At 38.4% G+C, this 26,134-nt stretch overlaps 1 protein-coding gene and 1 long non-coding RNA gene across 3 annotated transcripts in view; both read left to right on the plus strand.

Moving 5' to 3' along the window:
• Positions 1-399: 399 nt before the first annotated feature.
• Positions 400-2,242, plus strand: LOC110838417 (uncharacterized). The gene is made up of 3 exons (XR_002546103.2): positions 400-471; positions 653-757; positions 1,069-2,242. It is a non-coding gene; the product is annotated as an uncharacterized LOC110838417 (long non-coding RNA).
• Positions 2,243-21,142: 18,900 nt separating this feature from the next.
• The window catches only part of LOC110835981 (folliculin-interacting protein 2), a 490,121-nt gene continuing 485,129 nt past the window's right edge, over positions 21,143-26,134 (plus strand). For both annotated transcript variants that reach the window (XM_087346352.1, XM_087346354.1), the window contains exon 1: positions 21,143-21,532. The gene's annotated coding sequence lies outside the window, so the exon portion shown is untranslated. The remainder of the gene's footprint in view (positions 21,533-26,134) is intronic.

Genomic DNA, 26,134 nt, shown 5'->3' on the forward strand with positions numbered 1-26,134 from the left:
CAGCCTTTCACTGGAGATGCAGAGTGGTCTAGAAGTATGAAAAGAATACGCACTGAAGTTTTTGCTACCAATGCTTGTTCCTACATCCTATTGGATGTATCTGCACACACGACAGCCTCGCAGGCTTTATACAATTTGTTTAACCAAAGAACACATTGTCAACTTAAGAAAATCCCTTGAATTTCTTAGGGTTGTAAACATATTAAAATCAAAGATTTAAAATTATCTGCAGTTTTTGCGATGTTTTGAAGCCTTTTGTCGTCATTAAGTTATGCTCGCCGGATGATAACGCATCGACATAGAAAAAAGGTCATGAAGAAGGCACGAATTCTGTAAGTGTTGGCTGTATTGTTATTCCTATTTATTGGTTACTTAGCAACGTTGTCAAAGTGTAATATATGGCGCCAGTAGGTTGTTCATTGAATAATATTGGAGAAGATGCGAAGGGGTGTGATCGTGCCCTAATCTGAGGTACTGTTCCGACATTTCTCTAGAGAAAAACCACAAAGAACTTTACCCGTGGCAGCCAGAATCCGGGTAGAGATTTAAAACCCAAACCTCCCGAAAACCGGGAAGGAATGTTAAAGACAACCACAACGTTCTTTCTGTTACGTATCATTACAACTCACTACCATTGCTTTGTTCACTTTAGCGTCCAGTAGGTTAAAAGAAACAAGAGGTGTAGTCATCACGATCTATTCAAGCGATCTGGAGAACCTTACGAGAATTTGAAACCTGATGATATGCATTCCTTTCGGTAAGATAAAAAAATGTATGTACATATGGAATTTTGAAACACATAAGAGGAAATTGTTTTCGTGTGATAGGAAATATACAACGACGTATTAAAAAGTAGGAGAGGAAGAGGACATGAAGGGGGGAACAGTGTGACCGAGCATGACGTATCTGAAGAATGTTGTAATAGCCAAGAAACAGCCTTGCCATACCTCAGGCGGCCACACGACTTCAATTTCAGGGTTTTCTGCTTTGAGTTTATGCTTGAAAATTGGTACTGTATGAGATCGGAATATTTTTACGACACTGAAGGTTTAATTTGTGGTCTTTTAGGTTATGTTACCTTGTGGCAATGTAAGTGGCGAGACATATCGCGTTTCGGGCGAATCTGCTGTCTTCATTTTATATCCTGAATCCTGGAAAAGAAGAATAGTTATAATTTAATATGGGGTATTCTTAAAAATGTGATATTAGTGTAATAAAATAAAAAATGATGAGATGAACAAGACATACAGCATATGTTAGTGAAGGGAAAACAGTAGTTGGGTGTTCCACGCGTGGGAGTGAAAAATTGTAACTTGTGCGACAGCCGATAGACGGTGGGCTGACACCGTCAAATGTTTTTCTGAATACTTCTTACCAGGCATACGCATGCGCATCCTTCCTCTCTATTACATCATCCGCTGCCTACTTCTTTCCTGACAGTTCAAAACCACAACTGTGCAGGATTCCTTCGAGAAAATATCATGTGGAAATTTTGTTTGGTTTCGTTTTCTGAGTACTTTCTTGCGCCCGGGGATGTCCTGTGACATTCATCACCCGAAGCGACGTTTACCAGGTAATTTACAAAGACTGTATTCCATCCTCCTGTCTCCTGCCTCTCTCTAAACTTGCACTGCAGGCCCATCGTAACTCGCTTCTCAAACGCTACGCGCAAGTGGCAGCACATTTACGTATGGTAACTGTTTATTCTGTGACTGCCACGGACATAAGTAACTACAAATAAAGAATTGCCATAGAAAACCGCCATGTTCTGTACGACGTCTGATTGCTACCATTTGAACCCGGCCCGAACCCCGACATTGACAATGCTTCGAGACCCAGGCCCAGACAAATGTCTAAAATATGGACCTACAAATTTGCCTGCCGTCTCATTAAGCGCGCTGTGGATAAGTGAACAGTGATGGGAAGGACATTACTTAAAAACAGCAGGTACAGGACAATATTGAAGAAATGGAAAGAACTGGTTTATGAGAGATCAAATGAAGGTTCTGACGGAAAAGAACTGGACACTGCAAAACGAGCATAGATGCTCTATTAGACGCTACTAAGAACATGAAGCAAATGCAATATATGTTTTTGATACCTCACAAAAATAAAAGACAAAAGCATTATATTAAAACTGCTAGTCCGTCAAAAGTTGGTGTCAAAGTCGAAATATTTGAGGACAGAAACAAATTAAAATTACACTAAAAAAATAATTAAAAACATGTTAAATTCGCAGAATATTCCCTACTACTCATTTTGCAATCTTTTGCATAATCTTCTAATATCTGAAATATAAATATTAACTAAATATTGAAATAATAATATTTATTTTTACTTTGTATTTATGACAAACGTTGCGTTTTATCCTGACAGACGATCACAGATTCGTATTTTTTATGCTTCAACAGATATTATTACAAAGTCAGATTAAATATAATTATGTGGACGGTGCATGAACCATGCATGGATAATATAAAAAGAAACTTTCAAAATTGTGTCCAGAAATCCTGAGGGGAAGAGGTCCCTTGGGAATTTAAATATAGCTGATGGGATTAATGTGCGCGGGTGCAGACAAGGTTAATCTGGTTCAGGATAGGGTGAACTGGGTGGACACTCACAAACACGATAAAAATACTTTCATGTTATATGAAAGAAGAAACATTCTGACTAGCTGAACTACTATTAGCTTTGCTAAACGGCGTTATTTAATACTTATGAAATTTTTATTTCATAAACTTATTTTGAAATTTAAACAACATCATGGCGGCTTCGCGAACTGTACATGCCTATTTAGCTTTCTGCTTTGAAAACGGGTGTGGTATGTTCCTCCGAAACGTTGTAAAGCCACAACGCAGAAGACAATTTTTTTTATTTTTACTCCAATAAAAACCTAAGACGTTATGAAAACTAAGGTTTACCGTGAAACGAGCAAGAAGGAGGGTGAATTTTAGTACACAAATTAAATAATGAGAGTATATCCTTAATCAAATGGGACAAAAGATTTTGTGTTTAATAGATTAAAATATCGGAGAATTTGCGTGTAAATTTCGTATGTTGCTACTCTTAAGCTGTTAACTTACCTTGGGATGCTGACTTCTAGTTAACAGCAGCAGAAACACGGAATTTATATCTGACACGCAACGTACCGGTGTTGGGAGTGTCAGGGAACGATTTATCTGAAATAATTAAACGACTATACCAATCTACTTTTCGTTATCGGTCCAATGGCTTCACGCAACTTTCGAACGTAAATAAAATTCCGGATAATTGAAAGAACACAATTGACTGCCGGAAATTTTGCTTCAGCCATAAATTACTTCGCTTTATCTTATTAGCGGTCACGATGTTACACTGGATAAAAAACACAATCGGTTAAAATTATTTAAAGGTAGAATACTTTTATAATTACAGAAATAACTACCTTTGTACCTTTCTTCTTAGAAAATAACAAAGACGAGTTCTTGATTTCCTGTTCTTCTAATTTACATGAAAGCGTAGGATATATAAAGATAAAATGAATGAAAATTTTGTTAATTTTTAGGAGTACGAAATATAACATTCCCGCCCCTTAGGGTATCACTGAGGTAAAATGGTAGTTATTTCTCATGTTGAAGTCAATGGTAGAACAAGAAAGATCTTAGGCTAGACGCGATGGTTTATGATAGCAGGAATTAGTAATAATACTCGTAGAAACTCAGGTAAAATTTGGCTTCGGTGGGCAATAACTTGAGACAAGCGATTTCAGTAACAATCCAGATTTGTTATTTGAAGGTCTCTTGATACTCGCGTTCACTTCGGGTCATAAATACTTGGATGCACACCTGATGATTAATTTTTTTCAAAAGTAGACATGAATCTCATACCACTCTAGCAGCTACTTCTGAAATTTTTTTAAATCGGGAGCAAAAAATGACTGAATTTATTATCTATATGAATATGAAATCCGTCTATTTTTGTTCCCGGTTATTTTTCACGTAATAATTTCTATTCCCTAGGAGGAACATGCCTGTTTAATTACTGGTAGCAGAGTTTAGGGAGTTTAGGAAATATTAATGGACCACAGCATTCAAATACCCTTCTCGTGTTCTTGTTAAGTTTGAAGTCTCTTTCATATGATTGGTGGATTTAAATTTGACTCTCATCTCTCAGAGAATATCTCTGATTGGCTGGCGTCTTAATTTTTAAGTTTTTGTTAGTTGGAGACACCTGGCGCCATGCATTTGTCCCTTAGAACCATTATTTCTCCAACCAAAACGAAACAAAAATTATCACAGGAGGTTGAAACAAATAGCATGCGTGTCGTGGCTTGATTTTATCACGTTTTACCAAAACTCGAAACTGTAACTTGACACTTTCAGTTCTGGGAAACTTCAGTTGCAAGTAAAAACGTTATAAGCCAGTAATAGTTTAATTATAGCTTTTGGAGGTACTAGAAATCCACAACTGTCATACTACCTGAGTTACTTTTTAGATAATTAATAAATAAAACCGAAATGGTGAGAAAATGTAATAATTTTGTAGTGTTAGCTTCGTGAATTATGCGGATTTACATGCCACGCCACGTAGAATGTTTTCTCGTGGGAAATAAATTGGTGATCTCCGTTATTATAATATAATAGAATCATCACTTGCTTTGCCTAGGTTATCTTAGACGGTCAAGTGTAGTTTTGCATTTGGTGACTTAAAAATATATTTTTATGCAAGATACACATAACGAACAAAAACGTATATCGAACAACGTCTTGGAACGGAACTCGTTCGTAAACCGAGAATTGCGTGTAATTGTTCTGAATGCGCATGCCCCAACTGAAAATTAAAGTTACTGTTCTTTTATAAAACGGAAACATGTCACTCTATTTAAAACTATATTCTTACTTTGCACGGAATTAGCAAACCTCTCTCGGTTAATGAAATACACGCCGCAAGTTATTTCATTAAGTACGAGCAAGAAGCCTATAGGAGATGTTACATAAGATGACGTAATGTGTGTGATCCCGTCTTCGGAGCAGTCTCAGGGCTCCAAAGTGAGAAAATTATAGCTGAAGGTAATGCCTACATTTCTCTCGCAGTTTCAGTTTACTTTAATCAAGAGATCTGACAGAAATGCACAGAAAACTGACTTCTCCTTCAGTAATGAGCACTGGTTTACATCGCATTCTGTCACGCATAAATACACTTACGTACTTATTATTGGTGCGTTTAACTATGTTCGCTTTTCAGGTTATGTAACGTGGAATGTTGGCATGGTTACAAAGTAACGAATTGGGACCGATGTGCATGGTAAAGGTCGTGGCATGATTTAAGGCACTATTCCGGCATTTTCGAAAAGAAAGTCGGTATCCTGGCCGAAATATTACCACGAGATTCCACGATTACGAAGCAGAAATGCTAACCATTCGACCGCGTCTTTCTATAACGTACTCTACCACGACTGGAAGAAATATAACTTATATTCATGTGTGGGCCATAATGTTGCTTTGACAATCGTATAGAAATTCACTTAAAAGATTAGGATGTTACGGGAAAGAGACCATGAAAACGGACCTTAGGGAAAAAAGAAGTTGAATTGGTTTGGATGACAGAATTTTGTGTAAATAACAATAGAAGAATTTACCGATGTTATATAAACAACGGTAGTCTAGCGGTTAGAACGCTGGCCTCGTAAACCTGGGGTCTCGGGTTCGATTCCCGGCGGTGTCCGAATTTATAACTTGTGTTGAGCAAGGCCGTGGTCTAGGCAACACGGAGTTTTCCTCCGGGGGCTTCCCCGGTTTCTCCGTGGCATCCCAACAATTACTCCATTCACACACAGAAGAAGGCAATGGCAAACCACTTCTGGATCATCTGCCAAGAACGTATATGAACAGGTCCCAGTCCGAGAAAAGGATGGAAGGATCCTGTTCATATGGACCTGTCGTCAGACAGAACACTAAATAAATAATAAATAAAAGCAAGCGTTTTTAAAGCCTGTGTTGAGAAAATACATTTTTTACGTCGGTTTTTCCGACAGGACACTCAGATACGTTTAAATGTGAAACAAGAAGCCGAAAAACTCGCTCACTAACTCACCCACATACTCCCACAAAACAGAAATATAACCTTTGGCATTTCTTTGCTGTGGTTTGAATATATGAAATAATTATTACATATTTAGGCTTTCTTTGTCAGACAAATTGCTTGAGACTACGAAATACCTGTCAGTAGGTCTACCAAGACTGCCTGTCAAATTGTCAAGATAGCAATTTGCAGGTGATACTCCAACAACAAACTTGGAGCACATCCCACGCAACTGACTAGACGAGTACGAATCCTTCTTAACACAGCAGTACGGTCAGCTCTAAATAAAATTGTTAACATTAATGGAACCCATGGGTTCACAGGAATTCACAACCGGTCCCTATCCCTAGCTACAGAAATGCAATCCACATCCTATCCAATCTCTGTTTTCCCGAGGTACATTATAATATTCTTCCAACTGCGCCTAAGTCTGCTAAGAGACTTTTTACCTCCAGGCTTTATAACCATAATTTTGTACGCATTTCTCATTTCCCCTTTCTTTGAATTGGTCTTCCTGACAATAGCTGGTGAATACCATGGCCCTCCTTACTTTTGCAGTTTTTCCATGCTTGCCATATATATACAAATACTGTCCTAAGCATCTTTAACTCAGTCACTCTCTATCTGTGTTTCTTAAACACGAAAGACTAGGTTTCAGGCCCGTATAATAAAACAAAATATAAAATTATAGTTCTGTATATTATAATATTTATGTTTTTGAGTGTCAGACTGAAGACAAACGATTCTAAACTGCAGGAAGTAAGTATTCCCCAAATTTATTCCGCTAATAATTTTTTTCAAAATGTAATTACGATTTGTTAACGTTGTTTACCACTATCTGAACGTTGCCACTTGCTCTAAGGATTTATTAGCCGCGCTTACACTCGTGTATTTGTCTTGTAGACCTTTGGAGAGTCACAAACATGTATTTCGTTTTCTTTAATTTCACTACTAGACCATCTTCGTATTGGCATCTAATAGAGTTTTTCTGTTTATGTGTATGATATTTGTGCCTTCAGCCAGTAAGTTAATATTAGCCTAAGTGCGATTCAGTTCATTCGTGATAATAAAAGTAATATGACCGTATGAAACGTCAGAAACAAGTCAGCTTCTACACACCGCCTGTACCAATAAACACGTAATCGCTAATAAATAACCACTTCTTAAAATCAATTATTATCGGTATGGATGTATCACATTAAATTCGTGAATCTCGTCTTAGTCATAGCCAATCGATTACTGAAGCAAATCGATTGTAATTGTTGTTTTATGAATTATTTTAAATGAAGTATTAGAAATGGGGTTAAATGAAGCAGAACGGCATCTATAAGAAACCATCCTAGCAGTTGGTTGAAATTAATAAGCAATGAAGTGTTACGTATGGAGTGTCGCGCTGTATGGAGCAGAGACTTGGACACTCAGGAAGAAGGAACAGAAATACCTGGAGAGTTTCGAAATGTGGTGTTGGAGAAGAACAGAGAAGATCAGGTGGACGGATCGAGTGACCAACGAAGAAGTATTGAGGAGAGTCAACGAGCAAAGAAGCATTCTGCAGGCGATTACACGAAGGAAAGCTAACTGGCTGGGACATATTATGAGAAGGAATGGATTACTGAGTGATATCACCGAAGGCCAGGTTGAAGGAAAGAGAGGACTAGGAAGAAGATTGATACAGCTAACCGACGACCTTAAACAAGGAAAGAAGATGACGTTCCAGGAATTAAAGCGAGAAGCCGAGAATAGGGACAACTGGAGAGCTCTTTTTGGGCAGAGCAATGGACCTGTCGTAAGACAGAACACTTAATAATAAACTATGTAAAACCTCGGTCAAAATAGACGGTCTCTGGGTCGAGGTTTGAACCGCCCCATAACCTACGAAATATAAAGCTACCCGTTGATTTTCATCTGCAGTGACCATTAAATCAATGATGTAGCTTACACAAAGCCTTGAATAACTAATTCAAGAAAAAAAAAATTAGCTGTCAAATATATATATCATGTATATATATCATTTCAACTCTTGTTACAATCTAAGGTCAGCTGGACAGTGCATGTCCGGTTTTTCTAAGTCCACGAGTACCTTGTCTTGTGGTTGGGCTGATATAAAATGATAGGATTGCATAATTTTCGTCAGTGTTTAAAAAATTTCCGATAAACAACCCAATTACAAATAACTGTTAAATTAAATTGTTTAACTGCCGTGAAAATCGCCTAAACCTATACGCTAATGGAAATCAACCTAATGCCACAATTACATTACATTTCATTCCGCATTACTGTCCAACCCAGCAAATATTCTACGACAAAATAGCTGATTTTATTTAATTTATCCTCTGTTTATAACGTAAATAACAAGATGGCCACAGAAAATCAATGGATTGGCTTGTATAATGAGAAATGATTAACCGTGATCTGTCAAATTATGCCCACGCATTTCATTCGATATTTCTGCAAGTGTCCAATACACAGTTTATTATTCTTCAGCCACCATTCGATTTATAGAGTTAGCAATTTAATCTTTAATTTCTGGTCTTGAATACGAATTCCTTTTGAGTATTATATTAAACACAACATTATTTGCGTGACAAAACTACAAAAATACATGTTTTTTTAAAACCCCGTTTATAAATTGCAGTGTTTAAGTAATTACTTTGAAAAATATGGTTGTCGCAATTTACCAGTTAAACTTTCTTCCCCGCTGCTTTGTGATTCAGCACGTAGGTTACATAAGGATAAAAGTACATCCTGTAAACACCCCCCGCAATGCTTCTGAGTTATCTTAAACGCAGCGTCCCTCAGAGTATGGACCGTATTATGCACGTAAATGTTAAAAGCTTGACACACAAATTATCTGTGGCCCAAGGGTCAGACTTCCAAAGCAGTAATGGAGACATGTTTCGTCCGACATATTTATACACAGCGCAGTTAAATCATAAAGTGTTTTAATAATAACGTAATTTTTATATGAAAATTCAGACTTAGTTACAACTGTCGATTACAAATGCTTCCAAGCGATGTATTGATAAGGTAACAGATGTTTCTTACGTTATCTGCGAACACCGAAGACTGTCCAAGATTTCAGTTTCTAAAATTTCAGAGATGTTGAAGAATATTTAAAAGCCTCTAAGAAATTAATAACAAACTCCGAACAATGTAATGATCGCAGGTTGTTTTATGATAATACTGTAAGAGTACTTAGGGTTCACGCCTTTGAAGCCTTTCTGAAAGCACATAGACACACCCCGAAATTTAATCCTGGAACTTTATGAGTGAAAGTAATACACCTTAACCTTTCTACGAACTCTGGTAACTAAGTTCAGGTCCGCTAGTGCCTGTTCTGTGTTCTGACATTCAGTAAGTCTGCATTCTGCCCATCTTTTATATCTGTATATATCATTATGTAAGGAAAGTGAATCTCTGAGCGAACCGGAGCAAATATGGAGTTTTGCGGCCACAGATTCTAAAGCTGGCATTACCCTGACGTCTGTGAAATTGAAAACTTTGAGACCAGAATTTCGAAACATAAATTACATTGTTTTGGGTCGTCATGTTTGTTAACACATATGAATATTTTTTGCGCGCTGTGTAAAATACGAATATATATCGGACTATAACGAGCAAACCGACAGATCGGGCGAGCGAGATGGCCAAGTAGTGTCGATGTACAAACGAAGTCCTTAAAAATGTTCATCGACAGTGGGAATCCGGTGCTGCATCCGGCAGCCGGACCGGTAGATTTGCCGTGATGGCTCGTGGCCAAACTCTCATATGAAACAATGTATCACTACCAATCCGGTAAATCTATCGGAACGGCGGACGGCGAAAATTCTTGCCGTGGACAAGGGCCCTTACAGTGGCAAGGAGAATGTCGCGGCGGCTAACTCTGGAAACAAGAACTCGTTTACCATATAAGACCAATAGCGATTCTTACCCCATCAATCTTTTCCGGTTTCCAGGTTTTTGTTTGTTACAGAAGCTGTGGTTCGAAACTTCTCTACCCAGTTATTGATGGCGCTGCGATCAGGAACTTTTCCATGACTCCCAGTGTTAAAATGGCGTCTGAATATTCGTTGCCTTGTTCTCATATAGTCTTTAATTTTTAAAAAAGTCTCTGCGGCTAACACAATCACAAGCCGATCACTAATTCAGAAAATGGCATCCGTAGCTGAACGCTAAAGCGCTCTTAGATTCATCCAACCCCCGGTGCTGCCAGAGTACTACGTAAGTCAAAACGACTAATGAGCGCCGTTCCTCTCTGTAAACGCATATTACAATGGTAATGCAATAAATATTCAATATTGCTTGAATTTACAACATATCCGTGAATATTGTACACTGTATTTTAAAATCCACATTCATGTATACCTCCTTTAAAAAGCATGTGGTAACATGAAACTTTATATTCGAGTAAAAAGTAAAGCTGTCCCACTATACGCCATGTAGGCGTTTGGGGGGAGTGGAGGTATAGCTCCTCCCTTCCTTGACCTCGGCACTAGATGGGGGTGAGTGGTCAGCATCACGCTCCAGCCGCGCTTTACCCTCGGGAAAGGATCCCGGTACCCATTGGATAGGAGGCTGGGTGGGCCCCAGAGCTGGTATTGCAGTCCGCAGCCAGTGACTGTACCGACTGAGCTACGTCGGCTCATCTAAAACTTTATATACATAATTTAAACTTCCACTGTGAATTTATGTATTTGACCTTTACTGCTGAATAAAGGTCCGAGTCAACAAAATTTCTTCGACAAATTCCTTTACCAACGCAATGAATAGAATACATTGCAAACAGGCTTTCACCTGCCTTTCCATTAGTAAGGCAGGGCTTGTAAGTTGTCCCGAACAGAAACGATGTTACTGAAATGAGGTAAATCGCCGTTTATTAACAAACAACTAAACTTTACTCTTTCGACTATAATAGGGCCTCAACATTTCAAGACCTATGGCCGCACTCGGGGTCCGCAGTGGCCGCGCGGTCGCTGGGACCGTGGGTTCGAATCCCACTCAAGCCATGGATGTTTGTCCGCGTTTTTCTGTGTTGTGCTGTCCTGTGTACAGGTAGAGGCCTTGTGACGGGCCGATCCCTCATCCAAGAAGTCCTACCGAATGTCTAATAGATCAAGCCAACGAAAAGTTGTGGCCCGCAGTGCTCAGAATGGGTCATTCCCAGTATCCCAGTATGGCCGCACTCAGCCGTACGAATTCTCGGGCCGTCGTGGATAATTGATTGAACGTTCATGGCAATTTATAAAAAAAATATATGCGGATAAGTTTAATATCACCAAATCTCTTACAAATTGTATAACTTGTTTTTTCTTATTATGTGTTTCAAGTTGCTTAAATATTATGTGATAACAAGTTGTTCAACATGTTTGGTGATGATCTTGAACTGATTTTAATTAAGTTTATTAAGCCTTTATTATTCAACTCACTTCCAAGAACTGAATTTTCCATTTTTCTTGGGGCGACCTATTTTTAGATTTCCCACTGGTTATAATTTATGTGCTACTATGCTTTGTATTTTCTAGCTTTGGCATATACCAATATATTTGACGGTCTAATTTTGTATATCTTCATAATAGCCTTAAGAATATTATCTGTGCTGCTTCCAAACGTTTATTTGTTTTATTTAACACCAATGTCCCACTTCAGTATCAGAGAAACTATTTTTGCTGCATTCTTAGTTTTGTTTGATTATACATTTGTTTAACAAAATTTAATTTTCCTATTCCATTGATTCTACAGAATGAGCACAAAATAACCTTACAATTGCAAAATGATACAGAAACCAAATGCGGTATACTTGGAAATTCACACCTACAAAAGTCGATAGAAAGAGTCTCGAAGTTTTGTTTGAAATGACCAGGGTTATTGTTTGTGTTGCGCGCCTCCGCCATATGTTACTAGTTTTGAAAATGGCTTCACCACAACTAAGGCGTTGGTGTGTTCCGCACACAATTTCACCCATCCAACCGAGTATCCATTTACGCATTGTATAAAAAATTCGAGCTAAAGGACTGCATTTAAAAAGTTCCATGTGTGTAATGCAATCGTGAACCGTGTTCGGACTTATTTTTAACTCAGTCCACGAAAATTAACGGGCCGATGGAGTCGTGAGTTACACAAGCAATCTTCTCCAACATCCGTATTAAACGTCTACTTGTACAAACTTTAATAAGCCCATGCTCTGAAACTAGAAGATTTAATTTCACAATCTATGATCAGAAGTTATGTTGATAAATTTTATTCTATTATTTCTCTAATATTTGATTATTGTAAATATTACTTCTATTCATCCTCTTCTGGTTCGAAATCCACACCGTTCTTCACAAAGTATTTATTATATATATTTGTTTAATTTGATCCTTAAGATATTCGCATATAATTTTGATATCTTTGATTGTAAAGTGATACCGCTGTAGTTTCTAAAATTACTTGCATTTTCTTGTTTATATAAGCTGATTACCAGTAATATTTCCCAGTCCTTTAGCATTTGTTTGTATTTCCACATTTTGTTAAATTGTGCGTGTAGTTTATCTTTTATAGGATGATGTAATATTACAAAAATGTACGTGAACCATAAAACAAGTTGGCGGGCCCCTGGATATGAACCCCTAGACTATACGTTTTTGTTCTTTCATTCTTTTTATTTAGAGTAAAGTGTGACGTTTTAGAAGTGACAAACTGATGTTTTTATGTTTCTGTATTCTGTTGTTTGAAACGGGCGGTGTATTTATGTGTTTCGTGTGATTATCGAGAAGCTGTTTCTATCTCATTAGAGAACATTAACAAATATATCTTTGTACGCCTAATGGAGATACCGTGTATTTTCATTGATATACGAATTATGGTTTTAAATGCTATTTAGACGAGTTTCGTGCCTGAAAAGGTTAACACAGATGCTTGTTCTTGCTTGCATTCCCTTAGATGTAATACAATGAAAACTATTAAACATGTTTTCTTTGAAGTTTTTAAACCAGGTTTCGAAATGTGTATGACACTCGATCTACATTTGACCTCTATTATACATAATGATAAAAACCTGTTGTAACGTTAGAACAACGAAATAATATTCCCAAGTGGTTACTTTATAAACTGTCTGATATAAAGTTTTATAAAACAGCAAAAATAAATAAGATAATTTTGCCGAAACAATTAAAAGTTTTATGATATAAACCGGAGATTTTATGTAATTCTTATTCATTTCTATGCTGTCTGACATAAATAACTTTGTATTTTTTTCTGTTAAAATTCAATCCACTTTGCCGGAAGGACACTTTCGGCTAATTATGATTTTTTTTTACATTATATACATGTACGAATATGCGTATTTATTTGCATATTCTAACATAACTGTTACAATTATATATAAGGAAAATTGTTCATTTCACCACAGTATAATCGCATCTTTGTACTACCGGATGACATTTCATTGTTCGTTTCTAAATTACACGAACGTGTGCGTTTGTTTGGAGAACCAACAAATAATTGGCGTTCCGTAAATTTCACATAGGCCCAGTCTCGGTGTGTTAGAGCTGAATACTAATCAATGCGTTCATTTCATCACAGCTTTGGAATCCTGATCATAATCCCGTCGCTTGATGGTGAGGACACTCCCAGAAATGTGGGTTACGCCCAACGTCAGACGAAACTTGTATAGATCCAAGACAGGAGGGGACTGATACAAAGATGTAAAAATGGGAGATAGGGAACGTAGAATAATTAACAGAGAAAGAACGTAGACAGACAGTGGGTCAGAGGTCTCGTTTCCTGGATTACACGGCTCATTCAGTCTGCTTTCAGAAGTGATCTTAGTTTAGCTTAGCTTTGGTGTCTTCCGGCAAGCCTCGTTTTAAAATCATTCCATATGCCAGCACCGAGTTTCATAGCAGAACACATTCACACAGCGGTGACGCGAGTTTGACACGAACCTAAGAAGTTCCAGACTAAAATCACTGTCAAACTTGTGATGTTTGGGCTTTGCTACTGTTGGATTTTTCAGAATAAAACAAAACAATTTAATTTTCTCTATTGACTTCCATGTTCCGAGGAACGAGACGTAGACAGTGTGGCAACGTCTACTCTAATGTGTATTGATTTTTGATCGTATATGGCAGAACGTTATTTGACTCTACATGGAGCCATCTGTTGGTATAAAAATCAGTTACGTTGTGTTGGACAGAGAACACACTACACACGTACACAATGTCACAAGAAAATGTGTAAACACATTTAATGAATGAAATAGACATTTTAATAAGCTAAACAATGCATCAGGATAGGTTCTTAGTGTAAAAGCATATCCAGATTAGGTGTTTAAAATGACCACCATTAGCTTCGTGGCACAGTTGACAGCGGTAAGCAACTGACTTTCAAGCTGCCACTGAATTTGCTGCTTTGATGGATTTACTACAAAATCTGAATATAATATGCTGGAACACCTTTAGTATCGCCCGATTAAGCAAAAGCCAACTTGATAACAAAAATGCGAGATGCAGTTTTTGGAGAAGATATCCAAAATAATATCTTTATCAATCTACCTGTTGTCATAATTGTGGGAATGCAAGGAGAGTCGCTTTCAGTAGATGCTACTAAAACCATGGAAATGTTCAGACATGTTTCTGATGACGTTTTGTGTCTTTCCAGTCCAAATTGTCAGTAAATAAATATTAGACATTTTGTAAAAACTGAGTGACGTTACTGACTACATAGCTGATGGGTAATACTTGATAATAAATTTTCTTTACGCCCACATTCGGAATTCTGAAATAAATCTCATGCAAATTATCAGGCATTGTGTATATTATATTTGCCAATATTTTAATTACAGCTCCGAAAAAATAGACCTGCCAACGTGTAATATTATATTTGGCCAAGAGATAACTTTTTTAGATTAAAATTAATCAGAGTTTCGCCATGTAAGTTGATGATTCCAATAACATCGACTGTCTTTCTGTTTTGTTTGCATTTCTGACATTCATACGCACGTAACAATCAAGCTGAAGACAAAACACTTATGTGCTAACATTTTTCTTCTCTTATAATACTGCGGGAGTAGATAACTTTAACGTCATAAATCTATGCATTGCCAAGGAAGGCCTCTGTTGAGAAAAAATGTGTTGATATTTACACATATGACGCACGATCGATGGTTCGGAAAATACATGTTTTTATTACTCGTAACACCATTGCACACCACCACGGTGGTCTAGCGGTTAGAACGCTGGCCTTGTAATCCTGGGGTCTCGGGTTCGATTCCCGGCGGTGCCCGAATTTATAACTTGTGTTGGGCAAGGCCGTGGTCTAGGCAACACGGAGTTTTCCTCCGGGGGCTTCCTCGGTTTCTCCGTGGCATCCCAACAATTACTCCATTCACACACAGAAGAAGGCAATGGCACACCACTTCTGGATCATCTGCCAAGAACGTATATGAACAGGTCCCAGTCCGAGAAAAGGATGGAAGGATCCTGTTCATATGGACCTGTCGTCAGACAGAACACTAAATAAAATAATAAAATAACACCATTGCACCAGAATGAACTAGTGTCCAGTGCATCGTCGTAAAAATTTGATGTGAGAAAGACTGGAGATGGTACGTTTTATAACATCAAGACCACTGGATCGAGAATGTTCACTGCGTTGTGTGACGAAATGCGTAGCAGTTACGCAAGTTTGATGGTTATCACGAGGCAGTACCTCGTTTCTTGTATTCACACTATGCCCTCGGAAATTTCGTCATCCAGTGTTGACCATCCCTTCTACCTTTCATCATATCTCTGTGAGTCCAGAGGTTAAAGTACCTCTCAGACATTTTTACGAAGATAATTAACTAAATTTAACACCTTAAGGTACAGATTTCACAATTGTTTCAACATATTAAAGAAAAGTCTTTCTTACACAAAACGAAAGTTTTGGAGGACATGCGTTGAAAAAATTACATATACTTTAGCAACACTGAACAATTTTTTGGTGAAGTTAATGTTCTTTTAGACACAATGGAATATTTCCGAGGCTAAAAGTTACAGCGAAAAGTACTCTTATCTGTGGTTAAAAGCAAAAAGCTGTTACAAATATCGTTTAAATTTCCTCTGACAGAGCAATTATTATTAAAAACACGGGCTTGAAAAATACACGTAGACTCGTAAATATAATTTACCTTTGGGCTGGTATGAAAGATAAGATTCTGCCCATTTTCTGTGAAGAAGTTACTGCCGTTAAAATTTACACATTTGCGCGAAACAGCCTTCTTAAGACATCAAGAACGAATTCCCAAATAGATTTAATGCAGAACACGAGACGAAGATGCAGTTTTTCAAAACTGTACCAGACTTCAACTCTCTTGTGGCTAGCAAGGAGATCCAATCGTCACATCATGCAAGCACAACATAAATTGTTTCATAAAATATGCAGTTCGAATTGTGAATTAAAAATAATTGCTCAAAAACAAACTTCTTTTCAAATGTTCCATGAAAAGTGTTCTACAGCAGTGAAATGTACGAGGACCAATGGTGCAGTAAATTCCGTTTCTATGCCATGATGACGCCATCAATAACTCCGAGCGCTATGTTGGAACGCTGTGAAAATTGAAACCAACTATCCGAAGACTTCCTCATGACACACAGCCGGCAGGACAACGCGAGACCTCACACAAGCGCACGAACGACTACAAACATCTTTAATCTTTCTACAGTAGCCTCCACACAGCCTAGATTTGTTTCTATCCTACTTCCACGTGTACCCGGAAATTAAGAACATCAGAGAGAACATCACTTCCGGTCAGACAGCGAAGTCAAGACAAGGGTACATTTGTGCTTTCGTCAACAACACTCGCAGTTCCGTAACCGTCACAGCTCAAGACTCACGGGCTCATGAAATACATGAATGCAAGTAGGATTTGAAGTTCACATGCGGCGAGTCTGAAGATGGCTGTCTTCGTGGTTGTAGCGCCGTGCAGTCAGGTAGAAGTTATCCACGTTCAGAAATCCTTGCTGACTCCAACATCGAGCAATGAGAGGATAACAAGGACCTATGAAATATTGGCAAACCTCTATCAGACTACAGGACACTACAATTCAGAAGACCCACATACGTGAAAAGTACATACGTATTCCGGATATAAACCTAATAAAATAACAACAGATAATATTCTAATATACAGTGATGTGTAGTAATATACAGTAGATTCCGGTTAATTGGGCCATCAGTTAATCGGGACAACCGTTTATTTGGGACAAATCTTAAAGAACAAGCCTTTTTAACTCTTTACGTGGAACTTCGCATAATTGGGGCAGACGCTTAATAGGGCCAAAGTTTTCTAGTCCCGATGTGTCCCAATTAACCGGAATCTACTATATACCAACACCAGAGAGGACAAGGCAAAATATAACGACCCCCCCCCCCCAGAGAACTAAACATAGGAAAACAAAAAGATGATAAGTGACCCCTGTGAACTGTTTTAGACGATACAAAGTGTATTTCGAACTGGATGTGATCTCACTTTCGGGGAATTTGAAATGGTAAAATGACCATTAATATGCAGGGTTATGTTATTATTGTTATTACAGAAAGGGACTGTGTTATCATGATATTGACCAAATTATGGCCAATTCCTTTTATTACAACACGAATGAAGCCCGGTATATTTTCAATTTGCCCTAACTGTCATGTCATAAATATATGTTTCATTAATGGACAATTGTAAAATGTCTTTGAATGAATTGTTTAACGTTGCTCTAAGAACATCTGAGGTTAATTTGGAGTTTGAAGCGCCAACTGGCTTTTTAAAAAAAACTTTCCGTCAAGTCCCATCTTAACTCGCTCTAAAAATTTGCAATGCGCTAGTTATTAATTGTCTGGCTAGGTTACTGTCATATAAAGGGCTCAACTACGAATAACGTTTCTTCTTGCAAAAAGAAAATCCCGAGAAAGCCAGAAATCATGTACAAAACATTTGAACCAGGTCTGAAATCGAACGTTATCTGTGCTACAGGGCCCTGGCTCGCCCGTTGCATCGATCGGATTGAGTCTAGGCTCGATGGCCAGGCCCGGAGGAGCTCAGACCTCAAGGATGTGTTACTACTCACTGAAGGCGGTTTAGACATCAGGGGTCATAACCCCATGTGTCAGAGAGGATGGTTTGACGATGTTGCTCTTCGATGTTGTGATGTATTGTGGACTAGTAGTTAGATACAAACATTTCAGAGGAACACCCATCTTTGCTGGTTAAGCGAAGAAATACATTAAGAATGTGAGGTTATGTACCGTTGAATGGAAAGTGTGGGGAAAAATATTTAACGATGAAGTCGGTTACTGGCGCATTAAAACGTCTGGGGCAAATGTCATTGTAGGGGATCATGCGAACAAACCGATGCTTCAGATTATAAAGGAGCGTCTTGTTGTGAATTAAAATTTATGTTTTTTACTAGTTCCACCTTTACACAACACACGAGTATTTTTCCTAGCGTGTTATGTTCAAAACATGTTTACATATTTCGGGATTATTAGCCCATCTTAAGATATTTCTGAAAACTCGGAAGAAAAATTTGTGCGCTGCGTAAAGACAGAACTAATAACACATCAGCACTGGTAATCGCCGAAACTTTTAAAAATTTAGCAGTTATTTGTTAGCCACAGATTTCAAAGATATGCAGTTTCCCATTTGTATCGAATGTTCCCAGCAACGTTGTTTGCCTTTTGTATACGCAATTTGTGGCTTGCACAACAAGAGATTTGAATTTGCTTAGGGCAGATAAACTAACGGACTTCGAATCTAGTATTCTAGCTATCAGGTCATCACCAAAGTTGATCTAAATTTGTTACTTTTGTGTTTAATTAATGATCAGGAGCTTACTTTATGAATGGCGATTGTTAAACTAACTCCACTTCCCTTTAAGATCTTGGTATTTTAAACGACACAGGAACTTCAGCTCTCGTAGTTGACAATGAATTGCGGTATTGAACTTCTTTGGTTCTCCCCTGGTATTAATCATCATGTCTTTGTTTCAGGCTTACCTATCACCATCTCGCGTGGTGTGCGACAGCCCAAACCTTCCAACACATTGTCATGACTTCGGTCCTCAGTTATGGACTTGATCTTAGACTCGATACCTGGCTCATCTCAGAGAAAATTATGTTTAATTCTTTTCCTGCTGTGTTCTGGGATAAGATGCATGAGAGAAACGTTGCAATTATGAGATGACATTAGCCGTACAACGGAAGAAAAATGAGGACAGTAGGCCTGCTCATATTCTAGATGAAGCAGACCAGTAGTGTCCAAACTAGGTGGTGTGAACCGAAGTGATGAGCAAAGCATTTAAATTGGTACTCAAAAATAATTTATGAGGATGCTCCAAACCTGAAATACCAACTGATGAAATTGTCTACATACTTACTTTGCAACATCCATGAAAAGTATATCAGTTAGCAGTAATTAAAAATTCGAGATGTCTTAAGATTAGGCAGTCTTAGAATGCGCAATGACTGATCGCTTTCTTCAGAGTACTTCAACAATTTTATGGTAAATTTTAATGTGTATTCCGAGGTGTGTCGTTACCCAAAGAAAAACCTCCCCTTTTTGGATAATTTACCCAGGTTTGGGATGAGCCGGGATAGCTCAGTCAGTGTAGTGACTAGCTACGGGCTGGACGACCGGGGTTCGATCCCCGACGGGGGCAGAGTATTTTTCCTCTAGCCTCTGCGTCCAGACCGGCTCTGGGGCCCACCCAGCCTCCTCTACAATGGGTACCGGGGTCCTTTCCCGGGGGTAAAGTCGGCCGGGGCGTGATGCTGACCACTCACCCCCATCTAGTGCCGAGGTCAAGAAAGAGAGGAGCTATACCTCCTCTCACCCCAAGCGCCTACATGGCGTATAGTGGGACAAACTTTACTTTACTTTACTTTTACCCAGGTTTGGGAAGCACTGGCATAGACGAAGCAGCAGGCGTAACAGGACACAGGAAATGCTTTCAAGCGGAAGTACAGAAATTGGTTCCTGCGTGAACATTACGCTGTGACATTCATACAGAGGCTTATCCACCACGCGACATTGAACCAAAATCGCATTGTGTGGTATAAGAGGTAGCATTGGCAACAATAAATCGAAATCCCATAATCGCCTTCAACTTGGAAGTGATTTAGGAGTTGCTCTATCGACGATTCAACTGAGGGTGAGTTACCAAGTTTCAAAAGTACAGGCCCAGCCTTCCAACTGAGTAAGTACTTTTAGTAATTTTTACATTCTGTTTCTATGATTGGCATAGACGAAGATAAAATGATACCCTTGAGAAGTCTTTGGGTAAAACCGAGGGACGAATTTAATGGGAAATTAGCAAATGTACAGATTAATTTATAACAATATAAAAAATGTTCCATGTATTTCCGTCTGCGATGACTAATGTAAAATAGTGTATAGTGCTTAAAATATGTCTTTGAATTTAAATAATGGCGCAAGAAAACTGTCTGGGAAGTGGCTTCATCGAATGAGGAATTGAAAATGATGGCGAAAAAAAAAACATCCGGGGCTTAATTTAAAGTACCTAGAATTCCGACATTTACGTGGAGAGACTGGGGGACACTACGAGAAATTTAAGTCGTGATGGCCAATATACGAGCAGTGAACTGAACCCGGGATGTTGCAATTTCGAGGCAGGATTGCTAACCAAGCTTGTTTATATTTATTTCTTTATTTTAAGAAAAACTATATATTGAAACGGTTTTGTATTTACCTGGGTGTAACTAGGGGATGATCCACAGAGCCATAGTTGTGCTGGGTCTTCCTTTTAACTGTGTTTGCTCCTGGGTAGTTTTCGCAACGTAATTTCCCTCCCCTCTTGTTGCATGTTTCCATCTCGTTTCTTGAATGAATTGTGCGTAGTCTTCTGCTATCAATCTCTCTCCCTCTCTCCCAGATTTGATATCTCCTAGTAGACTGTGCATCCCACAATCCATACCACAGGTTCCTTTTTTTCCGTTTCGGTGATACTTGAATTCGGGACGGAGTAGCATGTCTTTTACTGAAGATGCATTGGTTTATTTGGCATGTCGTGGCTAGTATACTGACGAACCCTGTCCAGGTACGCTAGTACGTTTCACATTTGTTACAGACTCTTTCTTCGCTAACTGCAAAAAACACCGTATCCTCTGCTGTGGGGTTGCCATTTTCAAAACTAGTGACACCTAGCGGAGCGTGCATTAACAACCACTTGAAACAAAACACTGGGAGTTTTCCTGTCGACAGTTGTGGGAATGAAGTTCTAAGTGCTCAGCGTTTGTGTTCTTTATTATTTTTAAAGTGTAAAGTTCTTGTGTGCTTAGCCAGTATTTAAATTTTCTGCCATCGGTAGGTTGAACACAGGCGTGTGTTGTTGTGTGTCCTATCTTATGCAGTCCGGCGCCAGTGCGTGTTATATATCATGGTCTGCTCTACCGTTCTGAGTAAACTGTGGACGGCGGATGTCACCATATTTTGCCCAGTTTTCCCGTGAGTATTTATTATTCCTTTGTGTTCTTGATGCCCCGCATTTTGTATGATTTGTGATAGAGCCCGATAAATTACGCTGCCAATTCGCCTGTTTGGGTCTCTGATAGTGACAACTCAAATCCTATAAGAGGGCTAGCAAGTAAAGGGAACAACAATTATATTCAGCATATTTTTAATGTTTTCAATTGTAAAGCATATGTTATTCATTGGCTTGTGAAAGATGTGTCGTATCAGATGCCTGTATTCTCTGCTCAGGAATGCTAAACTACATTACATTTATATTTGCCGTCTGTCATTCCAGTCTTCATATTTTTTATTTGTAGGGTAATTATTGGAAAGCATTAATCATTCCTGTTGTTTTGTATGGGTGCGAAACATGGTCTCTCACTCAGAGGGAGGAACACAGATTGCAGGTGTTTGAGAACAGGGTGTTGAGGAGGATATTTGGGCCTAGGAGAGAAGACGATGGGGCATGGAGAAAACTGCATAATGATGAGCTTAAAAATCTGTACTCCTCCCTCAGTATGGTCAGGGTGATTAAGTCGAGAAGAATGAGATGGGTTGGGCATGTAGCGCGCATGGATTGTACAAGAGGTGTGCATCGGGTATTGGTTGGGAAACCTGAGAGGAAGAGACCGCTGGGGAGACCTAGACGTAGATGGGAGGATAATGTCAGGCGGGATCTCTGGGAGATAGGAGTTGAAGGCGACTGGATTTTGTTTTCTCAGGACAGGGTCCGGTGGAGGGCTTTGGTTAATTCGGTGATGAACCTTCGGGTTCGGTAAGCCATTTAGTTAGTTAGTTAGTTATATTTATTCTATTGAGAAGCTTCAAGCTGCGTACCAGACTTTAACAGGACAAATTTGTTCACACAATATCTTGTATATCAGACACAGAGGGTGATTAAATATTAACTTTCATAAATTTGAGTATATGCTATTTAATAATAATGAAGACAAAATTAAAATACACGTTTGCGTGTAAACATCTCTATTTTAATTTGCAGCCCCTTAGAAGTGCTGCAAATTTCTTTGACTTTACACAGCGTGCGTGTATAAAAACATGTCTACCCTTGAAGCTGTTTCCGTACACAGGCTGTCAAGGTAGTCATTTTAGTAGCGACTGCTTTGTTGTAACCTAACCCAGCAAAGAAAATAATTCCAACACAACCATAGTCGTGGTACATTAATATGACTGTGGAAAGTGAATTACTGTTAACTGATGTATTACAAGTAATTATTATTAAAACGTCGTAATTCTGTACTTGAGTCACATAAATTGCCATTTACGCCGTAGTTTCCTGCGATGTATTAGGAACGCAGGTATTACAGAAAACGCGAAAATAGAGGAAACGCGATTTATTTATCTGCAGGGAAGTAAACAAATAAGTACAAATGTAAATCATGTACTTCGGCATCCAAATACTTTTGTTTATTATCAACATAACCATTTTAATTGTAAGGTAATCATTATCAGTTTTAAATTATGCCCCATTCTATATATTTGCTTAACAAGATAACAAGAGAAAAGGTTTGTCCCTCTACGTGCCATACAGGCGTTTGGGGTGAGAGGAGGTATAGCTCCTCTCTTCCTTGACCTCGGCACTAGATGAGGGTGAGTGGTCAGCGTCACGCCCCGGCCGGCTTTACCCCCGGGAAAGGACCCCGGTACCCAATGGATAGGAGACTGGGTGGGCCCTAGAGCCGGTCTGGACGCAGAGGCTAGAGGAAAAAAATCCTCTGCCCCCGTCGGGGATCGAACCCCGGTCGTCCAGCCCGTAGCTAGTCACTATACTGACTAAGCTACACAAATTTTAATTTATAGTTGGTTAAATTACTTTATTAGCTGTGATGTAAAATTTGAGATGTCTACTGTTGATAACGCACGCACACTTTTGAAAGCACCTGGCATAATACGGATAGATTCAAATGCAACGACATTGCTTTCCGTGAGTCATCAGAGGAGAAAAAAATCGATTGAAGTCGAGCGATCATGTTGGCCAATAAATTGGACCGTGCCTTTCTATCCAGCGCCCAGGAAACATTTAAGGAAATAGACGTATACAGTTGTCTGCGACTATATTTATTTCTCTAGATTTAGTGGCTTAGTCGTTCACGAATCGCAAGTACTGGGGTTCCTTCGGATGTAAAGGGGGTGGGAGGGCTGAGAGGGGAAGGAAACAAAGAACATCCAGGTGCTAGATGTAGTACTGTGTAAAAATGGCGTCACTGAAATGGAATAGCGATTTTAAATATTTGCTACAAGGAATTAATTATTGATCGAATAAGGTATACCACATGTTGAAGTAATCTTTTTTCTGGATATTATCCATCGTCCAAGAGTAAATAAAATCAATAACGTCGTGGTTTTTATTGATTTTATTTAGTCTTGGAAGATGGATAATGTCCAGAAAAATGTTTACTTCAAAAACGCACCGTCACGAACTTTTAGAATTGAGCTATACCACGTGTGATAATTAATTAACTGTCTGAAGGCTGTAGCAACGGACGGAGGATCGAAAAAATAATAAAAAAATAAAGTAATTTGTTCCTCAATCTGAGAGTAATTCTTAGTCAAGGGCATCGTATAAATTACTTCGTCACGGATGTCTGAATTATCTGTAGATGAACATCTGTCTTATGGAATAACTGCTACCGGGTATATAATGATATTAATATAGCTTCTAGAATCTTCGTGTTGAGGTTCTTTGTGTTTTTAGCACACGATGGCCACACTGATATTGTTATGAAGATGGCTGTCTTATGGGTTGTGATGCCGTGTAATTTGGTAGAATTTTGCCGACATTTCAAAAGTACTAGCTGCTTCCATCACCGTTGCCCTAATGATGGAATCAAAAATAACCTCTGAAACATCGGTAAATTTCTACAAGACAACTGTGTGCTTCAGCCCAGATGACAGTTACTTTCATACACGCCATCCTGGAAACGCAAAATTCTGCTTAATATTTGTAATGTTGTCAAGGGCAGTGTTCATTACGTCAGTACGTAGTGTGTAATTTTGTTAATAAATAATAATAATAATAATAATAATAATGGTTGTGGGCCAGTGTGTTTCACTACTGTGACACTATTTCGGTCTTCTTGGAGTCTGAAGACTGGACCCTGGACATAATTACGGAATGGTAACCAACGTTATCGAACACGATCACGATATTTGAATATTTGTTTTGTCTATGATGCTACAGAACTGAATATCACTGTCGTAACCAGGATTTTAGGATTTTTGGGGAGCCGAAAAACTAGTTTTCATCTTTCGAAAAATCCAGTTTTATATTACCCTACGTCACAGAAAGTTTTTCTTATACTTTTCTCTGTTGTCACTTTCAGACCATACGTGTAAAAATAACTTTTGCCTTAATTTACTTATCCATAACATTTAGCTCATTTACTTATTAATTATTTTGCAATAAATTAATATTGTACTATATATATTCAGTTCATTGTTTGTTTGCTTTAGTATTGTAAGATTTGTATTGTTGTTAGTGCTTGGCTGTTATTGGCCTTTTGGCTGTTCTCAAGAACTTTAATAAATGAATTGAATTGAATTGAATGATCTGGTTAACCCGGGCTTTACCCAAATTTAAAATAATTGGCTTCGTTGCTCCTGTTTTTGGGTATATAATGTTGACCTTTTTACAGAAAGTGACACTGGGTGTTACATTATTCGTTCTCTCAATCAAAAAATGTTGTTCCATCAGTACATTTCTTAAATATCAATTCTTTTGGTTTCACTTTGATTTGATTAATTCATAGATCCTTGAAATTACAGTTCCGACTTTGGCCTATGAGCGTATCGCTGGATATTAATTTCTCGCAATTGCATCAAATAAATTTCTTCAAATTAAGTTTTCGTAAAAAAGTAGGATATATTGTGTCCTTGCGGCCCGCTATATTTTCCTTCGCGACACGAATGGTGTAGATCCATATTTGTTGACTGTACGGAGACTTTCTTACAATATACTTTGGACTGTTCACTTTGTACGCCAAAGTAACTCGATAATCTAATTCTGGTCCTTCATTTTCGGCCTCTGTCTTTCGGTACATGTAAATAGCGTTCATAATTCACATTTCAGCTGCCAGTGCGGCTTTACTATACAGAGATAGCTCCCGCTGTTTATCAGCAGACCTCATTTGCCTTGATTGGTCGCTCACGAAATTCGTAACTAAACTCAGTAGTAATTTCCGTTGTAGCCTTCACCAAATTACGTGCTTTAGGATCACAGAAAAATCAAACAACTTTGCAAAACGAACAGCAGGTTCACTGTTTTTTTTTCTGAAGATTTCTTTTAATGTTGAACTCTCTTCTACGGCAAGGTAATTTTCAAAGATTTTGGCACAAAGAATAAATGTTTGTGATTGCTTCATTATGCAGGTGTTTATTAAATACAGAGTACTGCTTGAATTTAAAATTTTTAAGCAAAGTTTATAATATAATATAATATAATATATTTGGTTTAGACTATATACAGAGATCTGTGGCCGCCTAACACCAGGTTTTCACGGCCACGGTCCTTACATACGTAGCACTATTAGCACTACTGCTTACTACAACTACTCACTAACGCTACTCTACATAACTATT

This window comes from Zootermopsis nevadensis, unplaced genomic scaffold (assembly GCF_977971745.1).
Source record: "Zootermopsis nevadensis isolate Lab colony 2312 unplaced genomic scaffold, Znev_1.0 Znev_ptg000010l, whole genome shotgun sequence".
Classification (NCBI taxonomy): domain Eukaryota; kingdom Metazoa; phylum Arthropoda; class Insecta; order Blattodea; family Termopsidae; genus Zootermopsis; species Zootermopsis nevadensis.